We start from the raw sequence: 9,602 nt of genomic DNA on the forward strand, positions 1-9,602 counted from the left end.
TATACGGTTATTTCTGGAAACCAAGTGATTCTTTGCATTGTAAATATTGACAAGCTCTGGACATGGGGAGCCCTCCAATCATTTAAGCCCTATGGTTCCCTAGGGAAAAATAAATGTACTATTATTTGCTATAGGAAAGGCTCACTTTCATACTCATTCTGAAAAATGCTCAAAGTCATGTGGCAACTGACCAGCAGACATATTAAAATGAAGTACCCAGAAGTAGGGAAGTAATGATGTTATAGAAATCAGAAAATGAGTGAGGTCCTAATTGGTGTCACAAATGTGAGCAGAAAAAAAAATGTTAAAAAAAGGAGGGGAGACATATAAACAACACACTTAACAAAGATGACCATGAGGGTCATCATAAATATCAGAACCACTGTCCAATCTTATTTATTAAGGGACAAATGTTAAAACATTTTGCTTCCTTTTTGAGAGAAAAATGTAGCCGGACATTGTAAGTATAAACAAAAAATATATTTTCAAAATTATCAGATTACAAAGAGGATAGAAAACAATTTAGCCTAGCAAAAGACAAAAAATGGGTGTGGTGGGGACAGTCAATATATATATATATATATAAAGCATAAAGCAAAAAAAGAAAAAATACTACTAATTACACTGTAAATGTAAATAGAGATTGTGTTCAAATATGAACACATGTGCAGGGTGCCCAATAAAAGAAATAGGTAGGCATAAAATTAAAAATATATAAAAGAAGTGGTAATGATTGTGAACCAGAAAATTTTTAGGAGACATATCAAAATATCCAAGGTTTCAGGCAAGCATTTATTCTATCACCATTTATGTTGGAAAATATTCCAACATAATTAATATTTTCTTTCCTCACTCAATTAATGGGCAGTCTCTTAAAAAAATCAAAATTGAATAACACTTTCTTTGATATCACTATATTCTGTGCTCCATAAATGAAGCATATGAAGTTCCTTGTAGGTAGGATTTCTAGTCTTCTTCATGTCTCATCAACCAAAACTCAAATTTTATTGCCCTGACCAACAATAAAATGCATTCTAATGGTCCAATTTACTATTTTATAAGTTCTCTTTTGGTTAATGGTCTGGTGAATTGTTCAAGATCAAACCTTGGTATTGTGACTAAAACTAAGCTCACATTAGAGCAATTACATGGTTATTTGCACCTGTGATGTAATCATCTTAGACAGAACGTCCTATGCAAGTCAAAACGTTAGCCATCATTAATATTACTGCGGTGTGAAGTGAATTATGAAGTAGTATTTCATATCTAATTCATTCTACTCTTATTTCTATCTGAAATCAATTCTTTTAGGCTGAATAGAACCTTATATGATCTGAATCTCACAGTGGTGGTTGTGTCTATGTGTGAGAGTGCTCATTGTTTTGTTTATTTGAATACAATTATTTGAAGATATCAGTGTTATTATTTTAAAAGTACCTATCAGTTGTCTAAAGTATATCTCTATGTGCAAATATTTAAAAATGTAGCGGTATAGCCAGTGTTCAAATGGTTTAGGTTCGATATGTGAGTAATCCCTAGGCTTCCATTTGCTTGTGACCTCAGTATTATATTCAGGATGTGTACTGGTGACTCTTGTAGTAGTGGCATGTGTTCACTACACATTACATAACGATAGTTTGGGATTTACCCTGAATTTTATCTCCACGTGTAATTCATGAAGCATACAGAGAAGGGTGTGTGAACGCAGCAGAAGTCATGTATTTGCCAAGAATGCATTGAGCACCAAATACGTGCTAGTTAACAACAATCAATGAGCTTATACTTTTAACTATAAAATTATACAAAGACTATGTACAGATAAAAAGTAGAAACGCCCTCTGAGATTTAGATAATGACTCTTAGAATTGAGAAATGAGTTCAGTTCCACAGGACTAATTCAGGCTTTCCAATCTCAACTGTGTTGGGCCCCTAATACACTAAGACTAGTTCAGCAATCAGATGGGCCAAGCCCACAAATTATTAGACTTCGATACATGCTACTGGTTAGGACTAGAGGGTCAAGAATTCATTTTTTACAACTATTTTACTTTCCTTGTTCATTTCAAAGGTCTCACAGCATTTAGTGACTGTCTCCTGAATATAAGGCAGAGAGTGATGAAATGAGGTATATAAAGAATTGAGTGATCAAGTGATAACTTTTAGGATCTTAAATTACAATGGGGGATATGCATATACTAACAGTTTGAATGTATTTGGTATATATAATAAGTATGATTATATATGTAGATGTATACACATATAATGGAGGCCTATATGTGTATATATATGTGTGTGTGTGGATGTATGTGTATATATGTATATTGTGTGTGTATATATATATATATATATGTATATTGTGGTATATACACACACACACACACACACACATATATATATAAAATACTGAACAGAGAGTAGGGAGTCAAACTTGCTCTTTATGGATGTCTTCTGCGGGTAATAACACTTTAAATTGATGGCCAAATGATCAAAATATAGCTAGGTAAAAATATAAAAGAAGGTTATTCCAGGCAGAAAGAAGTACGAGAGTAAAAGCAAAGATCCAGGACTGCATGAAGTGCATTAAGTATTTGCCTACCGTCTTCTAGTGTGTTGCTTAGCCAGGGTGGGCTTCTGAAGACTGCAACTGCAATTGTGGCTCACAGTGCCACTCCTTAGAGCATATCCATGAGGAGCAAGGTCAAGAAAGAGGCAAAATTCCTTAGCATCATCTCACAAATGAGGGAGGGATAGAGTGAAGCGTTGTTTGCAGAGGCAGTCAGATACAGGTGGTGGGCATCTTTTGTAGGGAGTAAAATCCATCTTGGAAGTGGGTGGGTCTGCAAAAGTGTTGACAGTGACAGAGGTAGAGAAAAGTTACAACTTCAAATGTTTAGATTATCAGAGCACAAATCAACAAGAGATAAAACCAAGAAAAAGCTGGCTCATTAGCTCACATCCTATATTCTGGTACACGATCAGGAGTTATTTATTAAAAGAATCTAATGAAGTCTAGTGTTAGAGGGACAGTCACTGCAGTAAGGAGAATGGATTAGAGAGGAGGGGGAATGGCTGGGAGACAAGTAGGGGCTGCTGATCTAGACAGGATCTGAGTTGAAAGGTATTAGGCTCAGGCTGGGGCACGGGGTGTGCATCTGTGTCTGTTGTCTTTACTCCATGGAAACTTGTGGGACAAGCTTGCTAGTTCTTAATCCCTAGGCCAGAATGTGGCCTGCCATGGGACAAGCCCCTAACAAATGGCAAATTAGGCATCTCCAAGTGGACAAGGTCCATAAAGTTTAGTTCTGTCCTCTATCTTGTGCTCACTCCCACTGCAATATTTCCAACAATAGTTGACCAGTTGCTGCTCACCAATCTTGTCTCCTGTGTCTCTCCTCTTTAGTAAGTCTTCTCCAGAAAGATTAGGAGATAGAAATTCTCTATTTCTATTATACATACTCTCTGCTTTCCAGAGAGCCTTCTGGTATGGTTATACATTCTCTTTGTCAGGGAAGCGACCCCTGACTACCTTTTCTAAGCCTATTCCACACCCTTCTTTATTCTGCGCTGCCATACTATGTTCCTTCACTTGCCATATTCAGAAAACATGACTCACAAGTTTTTCTATGCTATTATTTTCATCTTGTCACTTAAACTACAAGCTTTACCATGATAGGGACTATATCTGTCTTGTGTATTTGTAAATATCCAGTATTTTCCATAGAACTTCAGTGTTTAGAAGTTCTTAAACATGAACCCAAGTGTTCTTTCCTCTGTCGTTTAGATCTGGTCTTTAATATGCATTTGAAGATGGTCCTCAAAGCCTTGCAAAGGTGTTCTTAGTCTCTGTCCTAGCCCACCCTAAGGAAAGCCCACAGAGCAGTATAACCTCGTCCATGGTCCTTCTATTGTCATGGGATGAGCAAGAAGGGGTTGGAGGCTGCACTGAATTCTGGGAACAGAGCTACTAATCTAGATAGAAAATTTACCTCCTCCCCAATAATGGAACTTTTCATTCTTTAAAACAAGCTAAACTTCATAAAGGAGAAGATTCTGATCTATGACTTCCAAATTCTCTCTCTGAAGTTGTATCCAAAATGGAATTGCTAAAATAATGAGGATGAATACTATAATGCTTAATTATAGCTCAATAAAAATATAAATAAGACTGTCAATCATTTATAATTACCTCTTGATCTGATCTTTCCGGAGAGGAAGGAGTGAATTATGCTCCCTTTGGAAGTGAATTAACCCTTTCTGGCTCCTTATTGCGATAAAGCTATAATTTTCCAAGTGCCATGCTTGCAGCAAAACAGTTCAATTATAATCCAAACACAGGCCATTAACTTACTGCTAGGATTAGTGCTCTTGGTTCCTTTTTATGAGGAGTCAAACATCAAATGGAGGTTGTTCTGTGGTAACCATCTTGTGGCCAGCATTATTGGAGTAGAGTTGAGACTTGTTTAGTGTTCAACTTCTCTTGTAAGTGAGGAGTTATCCATTAGGACTAAATAGCTCAGCTGAGAACAGCCCCATGCTGCCTGTCTGCCAATGGCCTGGAACCTGTGCTAAGAAGGCCCACGGTGCAGATGTGGCCAATGTGCTCCTTTGGCTGACCCCTGTGGGGCTTTGAAGAGCCAGTGTAGCACAGCACTTGGAGAATATGGCTGTGCATCTGTGGTCATGACTGGGCCTGTGTCTCCTTGGAGGTCAGGACAGATGTGTCTTAGGAGACCAGGGCTGTGGATTCTATATGGTAGCGAGAGGGCTGGGGGGCTCAGGTCACTTGGTGAAAGATAACACACATTAGAAAAACTCCTTCTAATGCAGAGAGTATTGGAGCTGGGGAATCTATGGGTCATCCAGACAGCATTTCTTGTCATCATGCTGTGGGATAGAGCCCCTAACTAACACATGGCATTGGCATGTGTTGGAAAAGGGACAGTCGTTACAGAACATAGGGCCCATCAGATTAGACCATTCCGCTTTTCTGAAAGGTAACATTGGACTTTGCTGGGATAGCATTGTAATCGTACCTGCTTTCTTTTGCCAGTGCCATCACCATGGTTTAGGTATTGCAGGGTGACGGATGGAGGAGATCTTTGGTCAGGAGCAGAGTGCTATGCCTCTTGAGGGCTTTACTCACTATTCCTTTGTTAAGGCCCACTGAAGTTCCACTGAAACCTAAGGAATGTGAGCTAGTTAGTGACCTCCATTCCCCATCCCTAATACTCCTCCTGACTGTCCTGACCACACCTCAGGACTGCCATGGCCCCTCTCTGGGATGTTCATAACCTCCTGTGCAGGAGGACTTGGCAGGCAGCCCCTCTACCCTCTGTCTTCTTCAGCATCATGGCTTCCCCTGGCATCTTGTTACCTGGAGACCTTGTCCTTTCACATGGCTTTCCTTTGGTCTGAAAACTGCATGAGGTATTCAAAAGGAAAGAAGGACATGGAGGTGACAGGTGTAATACGTCACCAATACTTGAGACGTACTATGTTTTCCTTTCCTCACAGATGGCCTTCCTTTTAGGACTGCTCACCTCCTGAACCCTGTTCTGGCCAAGCACGTATTTTAGCTTCATATTTACACAGCAAGTATAACCTGATAAGAACTGTGACCACATTTCCTGGTGATGCTATTGAGTGGTTCATAGGATGGCTTGGTTCCTGAAAAAGGTGTTCTCTTCTGTGCAGTCAAGGGACAGACAAGAGACTTTCTCCTCCCCTTGAGGAAAACGAGTTCAAATGAGACTGAAAGAATGGCAATGCGAGGTATCCAAACCCACAGAAAGCTGGTTTTTCTGACTTTTCCAGACTTTCTCTGGAATGTGAAAACAAGACAGGGAATGATCCCTTCTCTCAGCCATGAACACTGGCATCCATCAAATTCTCTCAGCTGCTAGCCTTTCTGGAAAATATGTGCGGTGAAATGGTGGCTAAAAATACTATTAATTTTGGCTGTTCCAATTTGTTGACAAAGTAAAAAGTCAGAATGAACTTGTCCTAAAAGCACCATTTGGGGAGCAAGTTTCCACCTCAGAGTTCTGTTCAATAGGGAGTAGACTGCTAATGACCTCTGCCTTTTCTTCAGTGATAGAATCCTGTCTTTATAATACAACTCTGGTTGAAAGATTGTGGCTTCCAGTTTCCCTTGTAATGAGTAGTGGCCACATAACCTGGCCAAAGAGATGAAGCTGTGCTGGTTAATTTTAGGTGACAGCCTGGCTGATTAAGGGGTTCCAGGAGAGCTAAGCGGTAAGGCATTGTTTCTGGATGTGTTTGTGAGGGTGTTTCTGGAAGAGGGTAGCTTTTGGATCAGTGGACTAAATAAGGATGGTCATCTTTAACCAATGTGAGTGGACACTGTCCTCTTGACTGAGGGCCTGGAGAGAACAAAATAGCAGAGTGAAGGTGAATTCCTATGTTGTCTCTCCTGAAGACTGAATAGCCTTCTCCTCCTACTCTTGGACATTGGAGTTCTAGGTTCTCTTTCCTTTGGACTCTTTGACTTGTACCAGTTGCTCTCAAGGCTCTCAGATCTAGGGCCCCAGATGGAGAGCTGCACCATTGACTTCCCTGGTTCCAAGTTCATGGACTTATATTGATCCATGCTACTTTCTTCCTGGTTCAACAGGCAGTCAGTATATAATGACATTTCCCAGTCTCCGTAATCATGTAAACTAATTCCCATATAAATCTTCTATTGTCCATGTCTGTCTGTCTGTCTGTCTACCCACCCATCCATCAACTTAGCTACTTATCTATATCCTGTTCATTCTGTTTCCCTGGAGAACCCCAACTAATACAGAAGTGAGAAGTGTTACACTGTACCTCCTAGAAGGCTTCTTAAGGGTATCGACTTATCCAGGAAAACCCTTTCTGCCACTTCAGCTTTCTTATTTCTCTTAAACTGGAAGTGGGAAGTAATGGTTGGAGCTACATCTGTACTGGGCAGTGAGGTGAGGTTGAGACTGGAAGCCACATAACTTAATAATGCATAGCACAGGAGTCTGGAGCTCTGAAGACCACCAAACTAGTCTTTCCTTTGGATTTTTGCACATGAGGTTAATACATAACTGTCTACCTTGTTTAAGCTGTGGATCTTTTCCATTTGGTATACTATTTACTCTTTTAAAAAATATGGTTGCCAGTTAATACATTGAGCTTGGTGACAATCAAAGAGTGTGGTGATAGAAAGCAGTGCCATCACCATGGCTTAGGTGTTGCAGGAAGTTGAATAGTGATGACCTTGGGTCAGGAGCAGAGTACCATGACTCTTGGGAGTTTTGCTCATCACTCCTTTCCAGAAGCCCCCACTGATGTCTGAGGAATGAGTTGGTTAGTAACCCCATGCCTCCTCCCCTGACTTCTCCCTGTGATATAGCCATGACTGATCTGACCACACCTCTCTGGGGAGCTTGCAGCCTCTTGGGCAGGAGAGCTTGGCAGGCAGCCCCTCTGCCCTCTCTCCTCTTCAGTGCCTCTGCAGTGTTGGCTCTGCTGTATATGGGGAATGGAAGCTTCTGGGAGGCAGACAAGTGGAGAAATATTTTTTCTGCAAATAAGAGTAACAGCTTTTGCAGATAAAAGTATGGTTGTGTTTAAGGAATCTTGGGCACAAAGAGTTTGTAATGCCTTCATAAGCTTCCTCTGCTCATCAAACTATGCTAGAAGTCAAGTTCCTGCCCATGCAGTGGAATGAAGACAAAGAGAGCCAGTGCAAGGCAAGATAGGGCTGAATGTGATTGGATGGCAGGTTGTGGTCCTTGCAGCTGGAACAGCCCAGAAAGCCAGATCCTGTATGAAAGATAGTATTCCAAGCAGCAGATAGAGGGAAGGTGTTGTTCTCTGCAGCACTGATGATATGGGCAAAGACAAGAAACCTGGGATGCTCTTTTGTATCCTGGTAGGTGAGAGAGAACATGAGCATGGCCAAATTGGACTCTGGGTGTATGGCAACACTGTCATTGTTGGCCACCACCAAATTAAGATACTGCCACTTGAAAATGGGGAGGCAGAAGATGGGGGCATACTGGAGAACCAGGGAGCTTGCTGAGCCAGGGAGCAGCCTTTTAGATGATCGGTCTCACTATTTTCCTCAGTACCAGTGCAGGACACAAGTATGGGGGAAGGAGATGAAAGCTGAGGGCAATGACTCATTTCTGGGATGGCATTCAGCCTGGGTTGGATGAAGAGACAAGTTACTGTCTCTCCACATCAATATTCTTTACATTTAGTTTAACTTTTATTTGAAGGGAGAGCAGGGATAAGCTGGTTTTCTGAAAGAATTATTGTACATTTTCAAGTTCAAAATAAGGAATTTGTTTAATTAACTACACCAAATGCAAAATGACCTTATTGGAAATTTCATGCTTTTAGGGTAAGTGCATGATTATATTTATAAAATTGCATTTAAAATATGTTTAAAGTTCACTTTTTTAACTCCTTGGAGGTGAAGACAATGATTTTTTTTTTTGCAGTAGGCAACAACCTTATTTTATTGTTCTCATATTAAATCTTTTTTTTCCTTTTTTATTTATTTATTTATTTATTTATTATTGTTCTATTATTCATATGTGCATACAAGGCTTGGGTCATTTCTCCCTCCTGCCCTCACCCCCTCCCTTACCATCCACACCACCCCCCTCCTTCTCCTCCCCACCCCCTCAATACCCAGCAGAAACTATTTTGCCCTTATCTCTAATTTTGTTGAAGAGAGAATATAAGCAATAATAGGAAGGAACAAATGTTTTTGCTGGTTGAGATAAGGATAGCCAAACAGGGAGTTGACTCACATTAATTTGCTGTGCATGTGTGCTACCTTCTAGGTTAATTCTTTTTGATCTAACCTTTTCTCTAGTTGCTGGTCCCCTTTTCCTATTGGCCTCAGTTGCTTTTAAGGTATCTGCTTTAGTTTCTCTGCGTTAAGGGCAACAAATGCTAGCTAATTTTTTAGGTGTCTTACCTATCCTCACCCCTCCCTTGTGTGCTAAAGCTTTTATCATGTGCTCAAAGTCCAATCCCCTTAAAGACAATGATTTTTGCATGGATTCAAAGGATAGTTACACACTAACATAAGAAGTGACAGAAAGAGAGGAAAGTTCGGAAATGTAGATTTTTGTGAAATATTAACCTGAAAGTCAGCTTGCCACTGTGTGTGGAGTATTCTCAGAGGAGATGGGTACAGGGAGATTAACACAAAGATGAGGACATTATATCATATCATATCGGGCCTCCATATACAAGAAGCAGTGGCTTGCTCAGTTCAGGCTGCTAGAGAGTCCCACGATAACCTTAGCACACATTTTTCCTCAATCTTCCACCACCACTACCCTAAGCTCATGGCTTCTGGTGTCAGGATGATGACTGAATCTCCAGGCATGGTGTCCTCATGCCAGGCAGGAAGAAAGAAGGAAGGACAGAAGGTAGGCTTAACAGATTTGTAAATAAAAATACAGGACACTTCATCAATTTGAATTTCTGTCAGGCAATGTATCTGACAACCATGTGGAGAACAAAGGGAGCAATTTGAAAAGACAGTCTTCATCAAGTTTCCTGGCAGTCCTACCCAGGCTCTTCAGCCCTTCCCAGGCTCTTTAGCT

Source organism: Castor canadensis, chromosome 2, assembly GCF_047511655.1.
Source record: "Castor canadensis chromosome 2, mCasCan1.hap1v2, whole genome shotgun sequence".
In the NCBI taxonomy this organism is placed as follows: Eukaryota; Metazoa; Chordata; class Mammalia; order Rodentia; family Castoridae; genus Castor; species Castor canadensis.